Source organism: Dipodomys ordii, unplaced genomic scaffold (genome assembly GCF_000151885.1).
Source record: "Dipodomys ordii isolate 6190 unplaced genomic scaffold, Dord_2.0 Scaffold35, whole genome shotgun sequence".
Classification (NCBI taxonomy): domain Eukaryota; kingdom Metazoa; phylum Chordata; class Mammalia; order Rodentia; family Heteromyidae; genus Dipodomys; species Dipodomys ordii.
Genome location: NW_012267251.1, coordinates 11,546,283 through 11,568,707, shown reverse-complemented (window position 1 = coordinate 11,568,707; position 22,425 = coordinate 11,546,283). Strand labels below are relative to the sequence as shown.

The 22,425-nt window shown below is 41.2% G+C and overlaps 1 protein-coding gene across 4 annotated transcripts in view; it reads right to left on the bottom strand.

Moving 5' to 3' along the window:
• The window catches only part of Srgap2 (SLIT-ROBO Rho GTPase activating protein 2), a 243,038-nt gene that overhangs the window by 143,461 nt on the left and 77,152 nt on the right, over positions 1 to 22,425 (bottom strand). The gene's annotated exons all lie outside the window — the stretch shown is intronic.

The following is a 22,425-nucleotide window of genomic DNA, read 5'->3' as shown; positions in this document are numbered from 1 at the left end:
AACATGTTAGTCATGGACAGCCTTAAACAAACCTCACACATTCAGACATTCACCACCTTCCATTTACCTGTCCCTATCCCTTGAGGGATTCAAAGCCCTTAATTTAAAAGCCTATGGGCTGGGAAGGTTACTCAGTAGAGTGCTTGCCTTGCATGCATGAGATCCTGGGTTCGATTCCTCAGCATCACATAAGCAAAAAGAAAAAAGCCGGAAGTGGCTCTGTGGCTCAAGTGGTAGAGCACTAGCTTTGAGCTGAAGAGCTGAAGGACAGCATCCAGGCCCAGAGTTCAGGCCCCACGACCGGACCAAAGGAAAAAAAAAAAAAGTGGTAGGAACTTCTTTATCACCATTTTAAAGATGAGAATATGGAGTCTGAAAGTCAAGCTAGTAAGTGGTCAGCTGTCATTCAAACCCAAATAAACTTCAATTTCAAAATGGTTTTAGAATCCTCATAAATTATGGTAAGGATCAGGATTTTTTTAAAAGGTAGAAAGGGACTCATTCAAAGTTTGATGGTAGAACAAAATAAATCATTCCAAATCAATCTGATTTCATAATTTCCAACGTGACAAAATATAAACTATTCTTTAAGAAGTTGACTTGGTGCCAAGTACCAGTGACTCACGCCTGTAATCCTAGCTATTCAGGAAGCTAAGACTGGTAGGACCCAGATTCAAGGCCAGTTGAGGCAGGAAAGTTTGAGATACCCCTTCTCACCCAAGAGCTGGGTGGAGAAGTACACATCTGTTATTCTAGCTACTAGAGGAAGCCTAAAATGGACAGATCCTGGCTCAAGTGAACCTGAGGAGGAAATGAGACCTTTATCTCAAAAATAAGCAGTACCAAAGAGGGCTAGAAGTGTGTCGTAGTGGAGTGCCTGCCTAACAAGCATGAGGTCACGAAGTTTTGTTGTTGTTGTTGGTGGTGGTGGTCATGGGGCTTGAACTCTGTCTGGGCCTGGGTGCTGTCCCTGAGCTCTTCAGCTCAAGGCAAGCACTCTACCACTTAAGTCACAGCACAACGTCCGGTTTTCTGGTGGTTTATTGGAAATAAGAGTCTCACGGACTTTCCTGCCCGGCTAGCTTTGAACCTCAATCCTCAGATCTCAGCCTCCTGAGTAGCTAGGATTACAAGCATGAGCCACCAGTGCTAGGCTAGGTCGTGAGTTTTAAACTTCAGTATTAGGCAGGGAAGGAGGAAGGAGAGTTGAGTTGGAGGTTGGGGTGTAGTTCAGTGATGGGAGTTCTTGTCTAGCATTTATGAGGCTCTCAGTCTGATCCCCAGCAACTAAAATGCACAAATACTCAGTTAACTTGGGAAAAAAGAGATCTTTTTCACTATCAAATACCACTCAAAGCAGTTGTTTCATCTTCATAGATGTTCCAGAGCCTCTATTCTGTCAGAGGTAGAAGTGTTTCTGGTTAAGCTCCAGCCTGGCAGATTTCTGGTTAGTTATCCTGTGCCCACCCCTAGCAAACACAATCCCTATGGGACTATGGAACAGCAATGGCAGCTCCAGATGCAAACATACCTGCTTTGAATGCAACATTTAATGTTTTACTGACAAGAGACCTGGCACTTGTAGGAAGCAGCCTGCCAACATTAGACTGCTTTCCAGCTCAGAGAAGGCCTGCAGTGTGTATCCTACTGACGATATGTCCCAATCCACATCTGTGTCAAAATGGAACGATTTCTTTTATCCCTTTTTTCCCTGCAAGTTTTCCATACAAGCATTAGTATGCTTGGTGGGAAAGGAACATCTATATTCTGCCTTTCCTTACAAATCCATTTCCTAAATGTAAAGTCATAGCAAAGTTTTCTGTCTGTGCTAATGAAATGCATGACAGTGGCAGGTGAGGAAGAAGGAGGTGTCTAGGGTTTTGTTTTTTTTTTTTATCTGTGTTGCAGATAATTCAGAGGCAATTCTAAGAACGAGGCAATGATGCCAAAAGGTTTGCAACCAGTCCTTAAAGCAAGGATAACTAAAGGTATACTTGGTTTTTGCCTTAGAATAGCTAGGGGTTGATAATTCATCCTCATCTTTCATGTTTCTGTTTCTTCAGGTATCATTGTATAGCACGTCTTTGCTCCTTTGTGGATAATCTCAGCTGATCTGTTAAGTGTAGTACGTCCTCTTCATCCCCACACCTCCTTGCCAACCTCCAATGCCAGCCAACCCAACATAACCTCACCTGAACTGAAACTGAGCACGGGAGGATTGTTTCAAGCAGACAGAAGGCTGCGCAGAAAAGCCGCCTACCTCATCATTCATCAGAGCTCTCTTGTTCTGTGTATTTTGGAGTCTGATTACAAGGACACTGGAGGAAGGGGGGGAAGATCTGCAGAGGTCATGTCAGGCATCTGGTTCTTGCTAGGGTTTTCTGGGTCTCTTAAAGGCAACAGCTCCTGTCAAGAGGTACCTATCCCCTGCCTAGATATTAGTGAAAAGCTAGCAGTAATAGCCACTGAGTAGGCACTGATGGCATTCAAAAGGCTCTCTGATAGTACCTAAAAACTTGTCCACTAAAGAATAATCTCTTAGGGCAAAAAGGTTCTCTAGGTACCTAATCAGGAACAAAGGTACAGAGGAGATATGAAGACACTGGAACTGTTAGAGCCCAATGAGACATTTACTTAGTCTTTGCCTCAATTATTTCAGTAACCAAGAGAAAAGAAAGAAACTGTGCAGATCTGAGGTTCGAGACCAACTCCCCTGAAATTCTAGAAGCAGGCTACTCCAGAGTTGTCCCATATAAGGAAAAAGTGCATATTTGTTCCTCTAAGGTATTAAGACACCCCAAGCACATCTAGCCAGCATGGAACTCAACCCTTTCTCAGGTTCTTCAATGGCAGACAGGGTAGCATGAATTGCACATACCCAGCCACCCTGGGTCCTTAAGGGAAAGGTTTACTGAACATATGCTATAAGCTATAGTTATTGTATCTCATTTAATTCTCATGAACAGAATATAGGATCCTGCCCCTTGTCTTCAATAGATATGGCAAATTGAAGTTAAATGTATTAGTTATATACCAAAAGGGCCATACATCTAGGTGAAGTTAAATTAATGTATGTCTTTTAACAGAGGTTGACAGTGGAGCAGGGAAATAAAAAACAGAGCACTACATGAGCCTTAGACATATATCTGGGTAAATGGCCCCTGGAACATGGCTTTTCCACTTTCCAGCTGAAGGGTGATCCAGGACCCCAGGATCAAGTTGAGACTAGTCCAGTGACTCACTGGCTAGCCCATGTTTTGATTAACCTATACCAAACTGGACCCCTTCTCCATTTCCTTCATCTACTGTCCAGGGCCACTTGGAAGAAAAGTGTTTTCCTTGTAGGTGTACAGGACAGAGAAAGGAAGAAAGCAATATCCACACCCTGGCCACAAGAAGAACTGCTAATGGATCCCACCTGTCACTGTGGTTTGTGACAGGATACCACTGAGAGTCCCCCCTTCCCCACAACTTGCCTGGAAGAAGTACATCCCCCTCTTGCTGTCATCCTCAGAGCATCCACAGATATTCAGGCAGACTCTAGCCACCCCCACCCTGAGGCCTACTGCTTCAAGGCAGAATGGCTGCTTTGTCCAGAGCAGAATGTACCGCTTCAGGCTTTGCTGCTGCTACTACTACTGCTCCTATTGCTGCTGCTAAGACAAACAATGGTCCCCAAGAAGGCAGCTGTGCCAGCCCTGGTCCTTTGTCCATGCACACAGGAGCAGGAAACAATAAGCCACTGAATGCCAGCATATCTGGGCCATGTGCCCAAGTTAGAGGCACTCTGGCCTACCCTACAAACCACAAGGGCAACAAGAAGAAAGAGATAATTTATAGAAACATGGAGGGCTGCCTCACAGTTCTCTTGTGTACTCAGGCGAGTGTGCATGTGCACATGTGAGTGCACTCAAAGACACATCAGCTATCCCACACTTTGCCATGCCAACCCAAGAAGGCTTTCCAAATGCACTTTGGAGTTGGGTAAGGTTCTGGGCCCCTGGGAAGATAGTACTCTTGGAGGTTCTTACCTGACAGCTGCATGGGGAAAAAAGTCAAGCCCTGACTTTCTATAAGCATCTGTGTCTTCAAAGGTATGAAAGATTCCTGACTATCCATAAAGCCAAAGTATTAAGGTTACCATAAACTTCCTGGAGTGATGAATGGCTACCTAGCAATCAAATATGACCTCCCCTGAACCCCTCCTATGTGACAGATGCTGGGTGATGGTGACAAAGGACACCAACACAGGCCTAAGCCCTTCCCTAATGAGTATGGCTTTCAAAAAAGGGCAAGAAAGCAGTCTTCTTGTTTTTGCCTTGATAATTCTCTGTGTATGTGTGTGTGCACACGCATGCATACATGCATGTTTGCATGCTAGTCCCAGGTTTTGAACTAAGGGCCTGAGTGCTTTTCCTGAGCTTTTTGCTCAAGGCGAGCTAGCACTTTACCACTTGAGCCACAGCTCTACTTCTGGTTCTTTGGTTGTTAAGTGTCTCAAGGACTTTCCTTCCCCAGACTAGCTTCAAACCATGATCTTTGGATCTCAGCCTCCTGAGTAGCTAAGATTATAGGCATATAGGCATGAGCCACTGGTGAATAGCTTTCTTTGAATAATCTTTACTGTAACAAAGCCATGGAAATAAGCCCCAACCTGAAGAACTGAAACTTTAACATGACTAGGAACAGAAACAAATCAAGTAACAAGCATAAGAAAAAATTAATGCTCTCTGACATTTTTTCCGATTGCATGCATGCATGTGCTTGCGACATGTGTATGTACGTGTGTGTGTGTGTGTGTGTGTGTGTGTGTGTGTGTGTGTTTAAAGGACACTTGAATAAAAATTTCAGCTTTCCTAAAGAGACTCAAGTTTTTAAACAAGTTTTCTGAGAATCGGAGTTGACCTTTGGCTGATATTTCATCATTCAAACATTCAAGTCAACATTTAACTTTTTTGCAATTAAGATACTGTTGATGGTTGCACAATCTTATAAGTATATTTTTAAAGCCACTGAATTGTACATTTTAAAAATAATGAGTTTTATGGTATATGAAGTTTGTCTTATTTTTTAAAAAAAGAAAAAGATTTTAAAAATTTAACTCCACCAAACAGCATATTCTGTGGAGCACCATCCTCCTGTCTACAGGGGAAATGGCCTAACAATCAGGCACACACACACACACCCACACCCACACCCACCCACCCACACACACACACACCCGAAGATTTCTTGAGTTTCCTTTTCTCCATTTGTATGGGCTAAATTAGTTCTGCATTAAATATCTATCCCTAAAGCAAATCTTGGAAGTTGCCCTCTGGACAACAGGCTTGGGTCATAACATTCACACCCATCATTTCTGAAGAGTGTCAGACCTTAGCAAGGAATGTTTATATGCCTGAGTTCAAAACTAGGATAAGCAGACACACCCAACAAAGCTTTTCCTGGGGAACCTGCTGCCTTGTCCACACCTGGCCACAGCTGAGTTACTAACCGCTGAGCTACTAACCTGTCCTAGGAGTTAGAAGAAGGCTATTTCCTTCTTGGAAAGAAGAAAAGGGTTATAATAGGATGGAATTGGAAGAAAAACTAGACCTTGCAGAATCCTGAGCATTGAACAAAAGTAGGACTCGACCACGGTGATGATGTAAAGTACAACCTGCACTGGCAAGGCAACACTGTCCTCGCCTCATTTCTAAGGAGAAGAAAATGGTGGCAGGCAGGTCAGGAGGAACATGCATTCATTGAGGAAAGGCACACAGGCAGACATGTCCTTCCCTTCTCCTTTTGCCAGTACCCAGTAGGGCCAGGGGCTATGACTCCCACAGGCTCTGCTGGCAGCATGGAGCATGAGATCAGCCCACGTTCCCCATTGGGAACCTGACCCAGCTGCCAGTCTTTTCCCACAAAAATCTGTCTCACCTGCTTTTAGCCCTTTTGCAAACACATGATGTCACCACAGCCATCTCAGGAACATTCATTCCTAGTACCTTTCCAGAAAAATGTTATATAAGAATACAATTGAGGCTTTCATCAGGCTCTACCTTCTATATCTCATACCAAAGCTTCTTATCGCAACAGTAATCAGCCCCTCTCAGAACTGTTCCCTGGGAAGCAAAATGCTAAGATGCCCTGTCAAATCTCACTCTTTACCCTGCTTGGTTTGCTTTTCCACAAATGTAGTAATGGAGGACTCTTAAAAATCCCCACTGGATAGAGTGAGATCACAAACTCAGAGAGACAAAGAGTACTGACCAAGATCACACAGCTATTTGGTTGCAGATCCAGCACTGTCACCACGCCAATGTTCTTTCTATTTCTTACTGCAAACATTAGAGTATCTTCCAAATGCTCTGGGACTAAAAGACAAGGGTCCCCTCACAAAGTCAACAGGATAATGGGTAGTTGAAAAGAAACAAAAATATATAGCCAAAGAGATTCTAAAAGAACAATATAAATAAATGAGGCATGAACCTATACTGGAAGAGCACAGAAGGGAGACACAGAATAACCCTCAATCTATTTGCCATACCACATCCTTCTCCAAGTAACAATATTACTTATCTCTGAGTAGTCACTGTTCCAAGAAAAGGCTAGCAAACTACTTTCAGTAAACTAGAAAGCAAATATTCTTCCTCAAAGCCTGTGACTAGCCTTTTTCCTCATGGTATCATTGCACTGAAGAAAGAACAGAAATACAAGGACATAAGCTACTCCAAACCAAGGCTTCCAGAACAATTGTTTTCCATTCCTTACATCCATGTCTTTCTTACCCTTAGAATATGTGCTTCTGCTAAAACCTGTTCCTCTGCTCTCTTCTCCAAAGATAGTGGATATTACCTCCAGGCCTTGGCTCAGAGCTAGGCCCATTGACAATGAATGTCTGAGACTGCTGCCACCATCTAGGGCTACTCTACTGCTTGAGCCATACCTCCTCTTCTTGCTAGTTAACTGCATATAAAAATCTCTTGAATTTATATGCCAGGACTAGCTTTGAACTGTGATCCCCAGATCTCAGTCTTCTGAGTAGCTTGGATTACAAGTATGAGCCACTGGAACCTGGCTAAAGTATAACTTTTGAAGGTTCAGGGAATTCGTGGGAGCTCGTGTTATAAACATAAGAAGATTCCATTTCTTGAGAGGAAGAAATTTGTTTTAATTTACTAATATACTCCTGGACCCAGAAACTTGGCATATAGCAGGTCTTAAATGTATGAAATGAAGGAAAGAAAGGGAAGAAACTGAAATCTAAATCAGTATTCCGAGGATGAGTGGCTTATTCCTAACTAAAAGGTAAAGAGAAAATATTCCAAAGGGAGATTAAAAACCTAAGCCTGGAAGTAGGAACGTCTGAGTGGGGCCTCCTCCTGGAGCAATGAGGAAGATGGCCTCAGTAGAGCAAAGGATAACTCAGGGCCTGATCTACACCATACCAGGTGCAAAGGAAGTGCCAAAGGCCAGTAGAGGAGTTTCAAGCAGCCAATACAAGCTGGTGAAAGTTGTGTCAGGATGAAAACAATACAGAGCTAAAGGATGATCCCACAAAGAAGGTCTGCTGGGTGGATTCTTAGGCCTTCTTAATGAGGGAGCAAACTAATGAGCACCAGGGCTGAATGGTAGAGAGATTAAAACAAATAGAATCCCATGCGTGGAAAAAATCCCCCTGTATACTCACAGTGATGATCAACATAATTTAACTTTAGATTTGGTGACCCTAAAGCTAGTGATTCTAACCATTCTTTCCTCTATGGTGGTGGAAGGCAAGAGAGACCTTTGTGTTCGAAGTAAAATAGTAATCTTTAACGGGGAAGGGGAAGTGTGTGACTAGAGTACCAGCCTCCCTGGCTTTCCTTTTCACTGTACATCTCTCTCTCAAGCTGTAACTTTGGACATCTTCAAAACTGTCTTGTCTAGTAGATTATCCCAAAGCTATGAAAGGCCCTCTCCTCCCCTTACATAAACTCCACACTACCTAAAAACAATGCATGCAGCTTTGGAGACAAAGTGAAACCAGCCAGTGAAAGGAGAAAAAGAAAAATAGCCCTATGAGTTTCCAAAGGCCGCTCAGTCATCCATTAACTTTCCAGCCCCCAAGTGAAGGCAAAGAAAGCAACCCTGGGAAGGCTGAGAGGCGGAGGGTGTGGAGGGGGATATCTCAATGAACTTTAATCATCTCGATTGCTCTGGCAGGCCGCCTTGGCTCTTTCAAGTGACTCAATAGCAAAGGCAGAGACAAAAGCCTCCCAGATGAACAAGCTGCCACATCAAATGCCAAAGTAGTAATTTTAGTCACAGGCCTTGCCGGAGATGTTTAAGAAACACAATTCCCAATGTCCAAAATCTAGAATTAACTTATACTCTAAACTGATGATGTGGAATGAGAAGACCAACAGCTCCTCTGGGTAATATCACCGATGCTCCCTAATTGCTAGAGAACACAATAACTGGCTAGGCACCTCTACCCTCAAGCATTTATCTGTCACCATCTCTGGGCAAAGACCAAGATGATGAATCAATGGAACACACATGAATGTAAGCCATTTACACAAGAAAATATATGCTTCTGTCTTACTCTCAAGGAGTTAATAATCTAAAGGAGATCGATGCAAAAATGCAACCCTGTAAACAGGGGCACAGCAAGTGCCAGAATAAGAGTCCCAGACCATGTTCAGACAGGAGGTCACTCTAAGGAAGTGTACATATAGGTTAGCCTTGAGGCCCTGACTTGAGGAGGGTTACAAGGGACAAGAGGGCCAGGGAGAAAGGATGGAGGCAGGAGGCACACAGGCAGATGAAGCTCAGTAGGTGAAGCTGTGAAAACACAAAAGGTGTGAAGGCAGCCAGGGCCACTGGAGAGGCCCCTGTGTGCTTGATGAGTTGAGCAGATACAAGTGCAGACGGAAAGAGCTCTGGTGCTGATACACAAACCAAGAGTTTTGAAAACAGGATAACCAAAGGAGAGTTAAAATCCAAGGAATTTCCTACCAAACAACTCCTGAAAAGACCAAATGCCAATTCAAACATGTCAAGTGTATCGAAAGACAACTTTGATAAGTACAGTCAACAGTACCAGCAAAGTTAGATGGGAAACAAACTAGAGCAATATTAGAACTTAATCCCTAAATTCCTAGAGAACTGGCTCTGCAGGGTATATTTCATTTCAAGAAGGACCCAGCTTAGCCTGCCTTATTGGCACATTGTTTCAGGTTCAATAAGCAAGGACCAGGTACCTATTAGTCATCAAGGAGAAGGACAAGCAGAAATGATTAAGGAAGATCAAGATATTCACTTGGTCTATGAAAATGCCTATGGAGCTTTCTATTAGAAAGGCAGTTTTATTCTGCAGACTAGAGTTCTCAGGAGAAGTTGAATCCAAACATAGACATTTGGGAGTCATCAGCAAATAGATGAGAGTTGGAGAGTGAAGCATGAAAGTGATGCAGATGTCCACAGAGGGCATGTGGAATGAAAAAGAAATAGGCCTAGGCCTGAGACACATCCATTTAGGCGGTAAGAAAATGAAAAGATACAACAAGTAGACTAAGAACAAAGACAGATCAACAACAATGTTGCGATATAAGTGTGATAGTGCATACCCATAATCCCAGCACTCTAGAAGCTGAGGTAGAAGAGATCCATGATTAACAGCTTGCTCTGCCAGATGTTCACCCAAGATGAACACAACTGCCTTGCTGCACTGTTTATACTGCTGCTACAGTTTATACTGTAGCTACTACAATGGCCATTCTGGTCCGTTAAATAGCATTCTGCCCCATGCAAATGCTCCATGCTTCTCAGAACCACTGGAACTTTCCTGTATCATAAGACTGGGAGAGACCTGTTCATTCAGCAGCCACACAGCCAAGAAAGTCAGAGAAATTCAGATTCCATGAGGTCAAACTCTACCCAATGGGAAATAGGGAGCTGACAAAGGAAATCTGTCCCTCCCCTCTGGATTGCTAATCCATACAATATCTGCACATAGTTCTCAGAAGGTATTCTGAAGGATCAAGCAGTTAGTACTTCATGAAGCTCTGGTAAGCATATAATCAATGTCTTATGTTTGTTTTCCTTCTCTTTCTCATTCTTCTTTTCTCCTCATCCCTGCTTTCCAGGGATGGCTCTCACATAAAGTGTCAACTTTTGCCTCTAGCTCTCTATTCTAGGGAATCTAGACGAAGACATCCCTCATATGCCAAGCACTGTCTTAGATGCCAGCAGACAGTCCCTTCCTGGATAAAACTTTTATTGCAATGGAAATATGTACGCAGCATACTTGAACTAACTAAACATTCTTCAAGGACTCAACATATGTGTCAAGTGATTAGTTGACTGGAAGAACTGATTTGTTGAATATAGCTTACTTTTTATGGAAAGGCTTTCTTCAACAAAGTTATATTTATTACTAATTACAAATGCTATTTATTATGTGCTAAGCAAGCTTATATTGAGTCATTATTCAAAAACAAAGGTACATTATCTCACTCAATCTTTAAAAACCTCAGAAGGATACATCTGCAGATGTAAGGCATAATGATTAAATGCAAAGACTCTATTTAGGAAAAACCTGAGTTTCAATTCATGCATTTGCCAGTAGTGGATCCTTGAACAAGACAATTTCTTTAAGTCTGTTTTCTTATCTACAAAATGGAGTTTGCAACGGCAGCGATTCCAGTGAATTGTGCAGAGCAAAAGGAATAATGTATAAAAAGTACTGAGCCAAGCCTGGTGCCTAGGAAGCACTACTGAGTTAACCAATTGCACATAGATGTGTTTAATTTTAAAATTTGGAAGTTGGCTCAGTGGCACAGCACTTGCCTTGCATGCCTGAGGCCCTGGGTTTGATCCCTCAGCACCATATAAGCAAAAAGAAAAAAGCCGGAAGTGGCGCTGTGGCTCAAGTGGTAGAGTGCTAGCCTTGAGCTGAAGAGCTGAGGGATAGCGCCCAGGCCCAGAGTTCAGGCCCCACGACTGGACCCCCCACCCCCAAAAAATAGCCAAGTGCCAGTGGCTCACGCCTGTAACCCTAGTCACTCAGGAGGCTGAGATCTGATGATTGCAGTTTAAAGCCAGCCTGGGCTTTAAGTCTGTGAGATTTTATCTCCAAGTAACTCCAGAAAACCAGAAGTGGCACTGTGGTTCAAAATGATAGAGCACTAGCTTCGAGCAAAAGAGCTCAGGGATACTGTCCAAGCCCGGAGTTCAAGCCCCATGACCACCAAAAAATTTTAAAAAGGCAAAGGCAATAGTAGCAAATAGTAGCCATGACACTATGGCTACTAATGCTACCAATGGGAGAGATACAGAGAAAAGCCAGAGTGGATGCCAGCTCTAACACTAACTGTGTGGCCTTGGGCAAGTTACTTAATCTCAACATTCCCATTTGTAAAATTCTGACAGTGCTACTACTTACTTCATATGTTTTATATTAATAGAACCCAATGTACTGTAATCACTATATCTATATACACATAATTATATAGATATGCATAATTATATATTATATATGATAATATCCATAGAATATATAAATAAGATCTATTTTGGATGTCCTCTGATCCTTTTAATTTTCTGAGCAATAAACTGATAGGAATTAAATAAAACAAATTAATGACTTCACTTTTACAAGCCAATGTGTGATCTACAAATCTGGACCAACAGTTTGAAAAGCTCTAGAATAAACCACATGGCTACCAAAGGCAGAACTAGAATAGAGTCTTCAAACCACTGGGCTCTTTCTTCATGTTTATTATTAAATCAGAAAGGACCCAAGTTTCACTTCTTGCTGGAAAAGAAACTGTGCATTCCGGATTCTCCACCCAGCCCTAGCCCCAGCCCTTCTACTGTTCACGTGAATGCTAGAAATCCAGAGAGCACCAGGGAACCAGCACCAGGAACACACACTTCTGGTGTGTGCAAGCATTGCCCAATCCAAGGCTCCCTGCCTCATCAGAAAGAGTCTGAGACCTTTTCTTTTGAGTTTCATCTTCCCGAGTCTGAGGCCCAGTAACTGTAATTACCCAGTGGTCCTCTGGAGCAAAGTTATTGCTAGTCTAATGCAATAAAGAGATGTCGTTATGTTAGGTAAATGGATTATAAGCAAACCAGATAAACCAAATTAACAATACTGGGATGTGTGTGTGTGTGTGTGTGTGTGTGTGTGTGTGTGTGTGTGTGAAGAGTTCTTCTCTTTTAGCAATAAATGTTAAAATATTTGAGGGTAAATAATATCTGGTATTTGTGGCAAAGTAATAGAAGAGAGTGGGAAGAGGTGGGGGAATGCAGCTGGCCATGAGCTGTTCATTGGTCGTGAGCTGATTACTGAAGCTGGACAGTGGTGTGTGGGAGTTAGTAACATTATTCTCTCCCTTTTTGCTTATTTTTTTTGACATTTTTCATAATGAAAAGTTCTTTGAAATCTAATTAAAAGCATGAAAAAGACTGGGCTCACAGTGACTGTAAATGAAGAAGATAAATGAAACAAAAAATATCCAAAGAACTGTATCTGAGAGTAGAAAAGGCACTCCATCCCATTCACGGGGAAATGTACATTGAGCAATCAACATTAAGACATATGGATGTTCCCAAGTTTTTTTGACTTGGGAGTAGTGGTACACGCCTGTAATCCCCACACTGAGGAGGTAAGCAGGGAGATCCTGAGTTCAAGGCTAGCCTATACTACCTAGGGAGACTGTCTTGAGAGGAAAAAAAAAAAAGACAAATGGAGAAAAAGAAAACTGGGGAGAAACCTAGCTGGCCTCAGATTTTCTATAGCAGTATTGAAAGCCTAAAGACAATGGAACCATGTCTTTAAAAACTCCAAGAGAGAGCAACTTTGATCCAAAAATATTATGACAAGCTGAGTCACCACTCAAGTGTAAAAAAGAGACACTCTCCAGCTTGAAAGATCTCACCCTAGGAAGCACTCATGAATCGCTTGAGGAGCAAACCCTGTACCCAGAAGATCAATCAAAACAAGGACACAGACACAGGAAAGCCAGGATAAAAGACAGAACAGATGCTTAGATGAGACACTGAGTCCAAAAAGGGGGAGCCTGTAGGCTGGAATGTAAATGTTCACAACCCTGAGAGGAAAAATAGACATAAGCTATAAAAACTGGAATAAAGGTGTAAGAAAGTACAAAAACATGAACTTGGAGTCTTTCCAAGGAATCAGCCAGTCCCTCTCAAAGGAAAGATAAAGCTAAGAATGTAGTTAAAAATATTAATAGCAACTTCAGCATTCTAATGGTTTTCATAATTGAATCCTTAACCTTGGAGAGAATTTGAAAACTATTACTATTGTATTTGGTAGAAAGAAACGTCTGAAATTCAACAGCTTTTCCACTTTTACTTTCTTCTGTTAAATTCAGGTAAAAGTCCAATTTCTTTTACTTTTATAGAGAACATATGGCCTTGGTGAAACCTCTTGGTGTAATTAATACACATTTAAAAAAAAGATAGGAAAGTAAAACAGTCTCTGTTATGCAGGCAGGTATCAGCACCAGGGGACTTGTCAGGAGTTATCAAAAATAATGTAGTCCAAGTAGTTTATTTGTATGTATAAGAACAGAACAATGAAACCTAAAAGGAATGCTTTGGAAGTGGGAGAGGGTAAGGAAGAATGATGGATGGAGTAAGTCTGTGCATGTATATAAGTGTTGTGTTTTGGAAGTGGGAGAGGGTAAAGGAGAATGATAGAGGGACTAAGTTTGTGCATGTATATAAATGTTACAATTAACAAACCCTCTTGTACACATAATATATATGAATAAAAGTCCCTTGAAAGAGAGAATATGGCCTAGTGCCATTATTATAAAATTAGCAAACCCCAAATTAGGAGACAAAAAAATTAATAAAGATTAGAGCTGAAATTAAGGAAATAGTGACTTAAAAACTATCCAAAGAATTGATGAAAGAAAAAATTAGTTCTTTGAAAAAATTGAAAACTCATAAAACACTAGTTAATTTGACCAAAAAAGCAGAGAAGAGAGTCAAATTAATAAAATTACACATGAAAAAGAGAATATCCCAACAAATATCAATGAAATCCAAAGGTTTGTGAGGAAGTGCTATGAGAAGCTTAAAAAAAAGTAGAAAATAAAGAAGTTGATAACTTTCTAGATGCAACTGACTTACCAACATTGAACCAAGAACCTATACACCACTTAAACAGACCTATGACAAACAATGAGATGAAGGACAATAAAGAGTCTGCCAACAATGGAAAACCTAGGGCTGGATGGATTCATTGCAAAATTCTCTTGTATCTTTAAAGAAGAACTGCTTCCAATACTCTTCAAATTCTTCCATGAATTAGAAGAGAAGGAAAGCTACTAAATTCATTCTATGAAGCCAGAATTTCACTCAATCTAAAATGAGAGACACAAGTAAAACAGAATTATAGGCCAATCTCTTTGATGAACAATGAGGCAAAATCTGGTTTGCAAAATATCATTACAAACCAAATTCAAAAATATATTAAAAACATCAAATACCAAGTTTATTTTACCCTAGAGATGCAGTGATGGTTCAACATACATAAATCAATACATATATTGTAGATATATCACATAAACAGAATCAAGGTTTTAAAAATCACATGATCATCTTAACTGATGCTAAAAAAGCCTTTGAAAACATTTGACATTTTTAATGATAAAAGCAGTGAAGAAATAGAAGAAGTGATGTACCTGAATTTGATAAAGACTATACTTGACAAATCTCTATATAACATCATATTAAACAGGGAAAAACTGAAATAATTTCTTTAGGAATGAGACAAATGTGTACTCTTCCCACTCTTATTCAATATGATACTAGAATTCCTAACCAGAGCAATAAGACAAGCGGAAAGAAAAAACAATATTCAAATAGGTTGAAGAAGAAATCAATTTATCACTATTTGAAAATGATATAACAGATCTTATAGACCCTACAGTTTCCACCAAAAAATTTCAAGATCTGATAAACACCTCTGGAAATGTAGCAGGAAAGCAATCTACAGACTCAATGTAATAGCCATAAAGTCCTAATGTCATTCTTCACAGAAAGAGAAAAAGCGATCCAAAATTCATATAAAAACATGGAAGATCCAGAGTAGAAAAAAAATAATCCTGAGTAAAAGAAACAACACTGGAGTATCACAACACTAGACTTTAAATTATACTACAGAAGCAGTAACAAAAACAGAATGGAAGGTCTACAAACAGACACAAAGAAAACTAGAACACAACACCTCAGAATAAACTCAGAACTACAACCATCTAATTTTTAACAAAGGAGCGGAAAACATACCCTGGAGAAGACAGCCTCTTTCACAAATGGCACTAGCAAAACTGGTTATTTGTCTGGAGGACACTGAATAGACCCCTCTCTCTGACCCTGTATAAAGGTCAACTCCAAATAGATCAAAGAATTCAAAGTACAACCTAAAACTCTACATGAGAAAACTCTAAAAGGGACTCTGATTGCCCAGAAAATAAGAGCAGGAATTAACACATATGAAACTACATCAGATTAAGTTTCTGCTCGGCAAAAGAAATAATCACCAGTACCAAAGGAAAACTAACAGAATCATAAAAAGGAAATCTTTGCTAGTTATTCAACAGATAAAGAATTAAGACCTCAAAAAATAAAATAGAAAAACAAGAAATAATTCATATAGTAAACAAGCAAATGAATTAGACAGTTCTCGAAGAAAGTACAACTGGCTAACAGATACATGAAGAAATGTTCAGCATCCTTATCCAGAATATACAAAAAACTCAAAAAAATTAAATAGCAAAAGAAGGAATAATCCAAATAATAAATGAGCAAACAAATTGAACATTTCTTGGAGAAAGTACAACTGGCTAACAGATACATGCAGAAATGTTCAGCATCCTTATCCATAAAGGTAAGTAGTTTAGTTTTTCAAATGAGAAGTACACTAAGAGTCTATCTCACCCATGGCCAGAGTCACCATCATCAAGAAAACAAACAACAAATGCTGGCAAGGAAAATAAAACAAGGTCTGTTGGAAGGGTGGGTACAAGAGGGAAAGGAAAGACTACCAGAGAGGGTGAATGAGGAGGAGGACTATGGCCAAGTGGTTTGTTTGCATGAACAGAAATAGAACAATGAAATTGGTTAAACTTCTTTTAAGAAGGAGGAAGAATGGTAAGGGAGAGTTGTAAAAGGGTTAAGTTGAAGCCGGGCACCAGGCCTCATGGCTGTAATCCTAGCTATTCAGGAGGCTGAGCGGTTGGAAGCCAGCCTGGTCAGGAAAGTCTGTGAGACTCTTATCTCCAATTAATCACCAGAAACCCAGAAGTGGTATGTGGCTCAAAGTGGTAGAGTGCTAGTCTCTGAGCAAAAAAGCTCAGGGATAGTACCCAGGCCCTGAGTTCAAGCTCCATGATCGAAGGGGGGAAAAAGAGGGTTGAGTTTGAGATGCACTCAATGGATGGATGGGATGCCAGCGTGAACCCCCTTCCCTTGTACAGCTAACGCATGCTAAGAAAAAAATCATTAATAGAAGAACATATGTCATTCTTATAAAATTATTTCATGCTCCCTAGCTACTCTTCTGCCTATGTGTGCTGAGTGTTAACATTGAAAGGGGAAAATATCACCCAAAGCCTTCCCCTCCAACCTGCCTGCCACAGTTTCCACCCTATCCCAGATTCCTTCTCCTCTCAAAGCCAAAAGAACCCTTTCCTCTTGCTCAAATCCTTTGCTCCTAAAATTACACAACCTAGCTAGGTACCAGTGGCTCCTGAGTGGCCTATAATCCTGGCTACTCAGAGGAGGACCACAGATCAAAACCATCTGGAGCAGGAAAATTCCAAGAGACTCATCTCCAATTAACCAGTGAAAAGCCAGAAATGGAACTATGGATCAAGCGATAGAGTGTTCACATTTAGCACAAAAGCTCAGGGACAGAGCCCAGGCCACACTTTTCCCTCTCCACTGGGCCATTCCCATATGCAAACAAACATGCTGTATTTTTTTTTTAGATTCCCCCGTGATCATCTGATCTCCCCTTCCCTGACACCCAGCTACCTTTTTATTTTAGCTTCTTTTTACAACTGAACTCAAACTGTCCCCATTTCCTGCCTCCACTGTTTCTCTTTAAGCTCACTGAGAGCAGGCTCTCCCCAATATCTCTCCTTTGGCAGGGGGGTTGGGAGGAAGCCCTCCACATTGCCATACATAGCCAAATCACAGGACTCCGACACTGCTGCTGCCATACCAGGCAGTTCTGGCCTCCAGACACCATTCTCTGCTGGTATGCCTGCAGACACAAAGTATGTCCCATTCATTAGACCTCTGCAGACACAAAGTGTGACTTCATTAGAACTTCGTCCTCCCCAACCTCTGAATGCTGGAAATAAATGCTCTAGGGATCAATCTAGAACCTTTTTTCTGCTTCCATTAGAATCCAGTCCTGCACCTGGTGAGCACCACATCTGCATCCAGTCTGGACCTCTGCCTGCACTCCAGTATCCTATATTGCCCTCTCATCTCTTCTCAGGATCTCTAATAGGTACCTAAAACCCATGCAAAACTCCAAAGTCTTGACGCCCCTACCATGTTCCTGCCTAGGAATCATACAGCCACTCACCTGCCGTGCCCCAAATCTCCCAAGTTATTGTCTTGCTTCCAAACTCTGCTTAATTTATGAGCAAGTCCTGTCAACCTCTTCTTAGCTACTCTACCATTCTCTACTTACGGCACCTTAGCATTGTTTTGTTCTGAATCACTGCTCCTACTGCTCCTGTACCCTTGCTTCCCTGTTCTCCACCCCGCAGCCCTGCTTGTGACCCTTCCATGGAGAAAGGCTGAAGGTTTTCTAATGCCTCACATCTCACCTCTGCCATTCAGCCTCACCCATCTCTGCAGCTCATCCTTACTCACAGGTTTCCAGACCCACTGGCCACTCTAGGAAAAGAACATGCCACGCATTCCTACCTCAGGACCTTTGCATATGCTTCCCTAGGCTTGAAGCATATCTCCCCAATTCCATATGTCCAGCTCCCTCGTAGTTCTCTGCATAAAGACACTGCCTTCTCAAAGCAGCCTTCGTGGCTACTCCATTTAAATGAACCCTGACATTTTCTAAGTCTTTACCCCACTTTGTTTCTCTTTACTACATTTATAACTAAGTCTATGTAGGTAGCTGTTTATCCTCTTCTCTCACCGGACTAGTTTTGTTCTCTGCTCATCCCTTTGTGCTCAACATATAACAGGTACTCAATGAATACACAGGGAGTGAGTAAATGAACAAAAAAATGAACGAACGAATGAAAAGCCGTTTTGGTGTGAGATGGGACTGCTGATTCTGTGTAACTTTAAAGTTTTGATTGGAATTTTATCATGAACATTTATCATTTCTTTTGAAAATGCAATAGTTACTTCTTTAAAAATTCAAAAAGAGAAACCATATAAAAAAATCAAAGAAGAAATGCATTATCTCTCTTCTGCTCTGACGAGCATTCCTCCCACCCCAGTATCTATGCCAGCCACAAAAGGACTCACAATGTGAGACCCACAGGGCATGTTTCATAATTAACAAAATCTTTTTTTTTTTAGGAAGAAACTTAACTGGAACAAAAGTTTCAATTACCCAGGGCTGGCCAAAGACTGAACACAGTACTAATGAAAACTGGCAAGGTTCTTCCTAAATTTCACTGCCCTCTGTTAAAGCTTCTTTAACTGTTGCTACTACAATCCAGAAGCCGGAGTCCATCCAGTATCTGTTACCATCCTGCAAATAAACAAGCATTTGGCAATACTTAAATAGGAAATAAAAGTATCACTTTTTGAGAAGCTGATACTTTGCAAACATGCAATAACCAGCCTCACAGGATAAGAAAGGCCAAGGAGAAGATTACAAAGTGCCTGTGGCGCACCTGTAATATTAGCTACTCAGGAGGCTGAGATTTAAGGACGGTGGTTTGAAGCCAGACCAGGCAGGAAAGGCTGTGAGACTCTTATCTCCAATAAACTCAGAAAAAGCCAGAAATGCCACTGTGGCTCAAGTGGTAGAGGGATATCCTCAAACAAAAGAAGTTTAGGGACAACACCCAGGCCCTGAGTTCGACCAGCCAAAAAAAAAAAAAAAAAGTGCAGAGAGAGCCCCAGTGTCACACATCCCTCAAATCAGCCCATGGCGATATCATAACTGCATTATTATTATTATTATTTTAATAATATATTATTATTTATGTAGTTGGGTATGGTCCAAGTGGTAGGGCACCTGCCTACCAAGTACATGGTGCTGAGTTCAAGCTCAATTCCACCAAAAAGAAAAAAGGTTAGCAAATAATTAAATTTCCAGCCATAGCTTAAAAATATACTTAGTCTCAAACTTGTCATGATATACTTTTATTTTACTAACTGCATTATTTAATTTATAAATTTAACATTTAAATTTTATAAACTGATTTAATTTATGAACTCAATAGTGCACACCACTTGTTAAATAAAATATTATCTGTATTTTAAAAAGCTAGTAAGTTTTTAAAGTATATTAACATAAGCTGTGTAATATTTTGGAGCTATGCAATATTTTAATAATGGTATTACAAAAGAAAATGTTTTGCCTAAATTCATTTTTTATTGTAGGTTTATAAAACTGACAATATTGTTTAAAAATTCCCAAGGGGGACCATGAAATTGCATCGCTTTGAATAGAGATTGTAAGTTTAAAAATAGTGGGAAATGCCAGACTGATACAAAAATCTCTTTCTTTTTAACCAAGAGAATCTAGTCTTCCAGAGAAGGCAGACTCCAAGAGTAACTATAAAGGATAGTCCAAGGACACAGCCCTTCACTCCCAGAAGAACTGGATTTCAACAGCTGGAATTAGCCAGAGGAAGACAGTGAAAGGGCAGAGCTCAGAGAGAATAGCATGGACAAAGGCCCAGAGGCAAAACAACAACAACCAGGAAGCCACATGCAGAAGTCAGAAATATCGAAGAAATTCATACTGGCTAAAACACAGAATTTAAGTAGCAGGGTGAACAAGGGTAGGGGCGTGAAACCCTGAGAAGGTGCATGGTCTGAAGAAGTATGTAATTACTCCTAGGAGTAATAACAGGGTACCAATGTGAGCACAAAGTAAAAATTAGATAAGCAAATTACAAATTGGTCATACATTTGGTTATTGTTTTGGTTTTTGCTCTTTTTGCACTGCTGGGGATTGAACTGAGACCTTGCACATGCTAGGCAAGTGCTCTACCACTGGGCTACATTCCCCAGCCTAAAACAAGTTACAATCAGAAATAGGGGAGAGGAGTTAAGTCTTTGGTTTTTGTTTTGTTTTGTATTTTGTTTTATTGCCAGTGATGGAATCCAAGACCTTGAACATGTTAAGTAAGTACTCTACCACCCAGCCACACCTCCAGCCTACAAATTTCTAATTATTGACCAAAGTGCTTCCCTCCAACAGAGAAAAAAAGTAGAAGGGGAATGTGAGGACATTTCAGAGGGCTCGACGGCCTCTAGCAAATGAAGCCCAATGAAGACACCCCCCCCCCAAACACTAAGACCTGCTGATCCAGAGATTAGCAAGAAATTGACGGCCTGCTCGGATCTAATGAAGAGATCTGTCCCATGGCTGTTTAGCTATGGCTCACAAGAGGCGGCAGCAGGCAAACTGTATGAGTCACACAGATTTGGGCCTCTGGGTTTCACGTTCCTCATCTGAGAATCTGTGGTAAGTACTTCTTCTCTGCCTGCCCACCCACTTCACGCCGGGGAAAGGCCACTGGCAACCACATGCCTCCATAGTGTAAGTGGAGAGAATTCAACCAGCTGCCTATTCTCCACCCTCCTGAAACAGTCAAGCGAGACAATGTACCACAATGTACAGTATGTCTCAAGTTATATGGCTGCCTGCTCATTTCACACCTCAGAAAACATTTTCTCCTATTCACATCCATTGATAGTCATATTCAGAGCTTGCCTAAGGCAGAAACAAAATTCAGAGCCAAATGAGCTAAGAATAAAACACACAGAAACGATTGAATAAAATTTTAAAAAAACTACTGAATTGGCTGAGAGTGGTGGCTCATGCCTATAATCCCAGCTTCTGGGGAAATGGACATCTGGAGAACTGCAATTTGAGAGCAGCTTAAGCAAGTTAGCAAGACAGATGCCCAACTCAACCAACAAGCTGGGCATGGTGGCAAGTGCTTATAATCCTAGCTATGTGGGAAGCATAGTAAGAGGACCTAAACAAAAATAAGAAAATAAAGGATAACAGGGCTAGAGGCCTAGCTCAAGTGCTAGAACACCTGCCTTCTAAGCTCAAGGCTCTTAGTTCAAACTCCAGTACCATGCTCCCCGCAAAATGAAACAAAGACACTAGCACTTTACTCTTGGCTCAGTCTGGTTCCAGAGTCATGGGCCAGACTTAGGGGAAATGCACATGAAGGAAGCCAGCAGAAGATCCAGGTTCTAGACCTACAGTGGACTACATTGATATTACAGTTGTGAATTAATCATTATTTCACACGTCCCCCAAAGTTGCTTCTGCTTTAAAAGCCAATGTGAAAAGAAAAAGAGTGTGGGTTCCCTTAGAAAAAGGCACTCAAGGGACTGGGAAGGTGGCTCAGTGGTAGAGCGCTTGCCTCGCATGCATGAGGCCCTGGGTTCGATTCCTCAGCACCATATAAGCAAAAAGAAAAAAGCCGGAAGTGGAGCTGTGGCTCTAGTGGTAGAGCGCTAGCCTTGAGCTGAAGAGCTGAGGGACAGCGCTCAGGCCCAGAGTTCAGGCCCCATGACCAGATCCCCCCCACCAAAAAAAAAGAAAAAGGCACTCAAGTCCCTAGTACTGTGTTTGTCAGTACTTTTAAGGACTTTTTAACAATTATTTTAATTACTTTATTTAATTATTTTATGCATCTCCAGACTTTTCTGTCAAACTCGGTTTTTTTAAAAAGAACAGTTAAACACCAAAAGACACCAAAATAACCCAGTAGTCTGATTCCCTTAGAAATTTCCTTTTCATTTTTAATAGAGTAGACTTCCCCAATTTCTACAAAAGAAACCCCTCCATTATTAAGTGGTACGTTTCCCAGGATGAGCAGCTTAAAGCATAGTCCCTTTAATTCATGAGCTCTACCGGCATCTCACACACTCTATTATGACACTCAGCACAATGTATGGTAATTAGCAATTTACATCTGTCTTCCCTGCCAGGCTAGGAGCGCCTCAAGTCCAAGACCATGTCTTATTCATTGTTACATCCTCAGCACCTAGCGCAGAGCTGGCATAAATGTTGAATTGAAATCAATGGAAATGAGTTGTGCTTGCCCTGTCTTCAACAATGAATCTTTGGCAGAATCCAACAAAGCCTCAGAGTTAACTATGTGCAGATCCTGGGTCATTCTAGACTCACAATGAAGATTTTTGCCTAATTGCCTTTCTCCACTC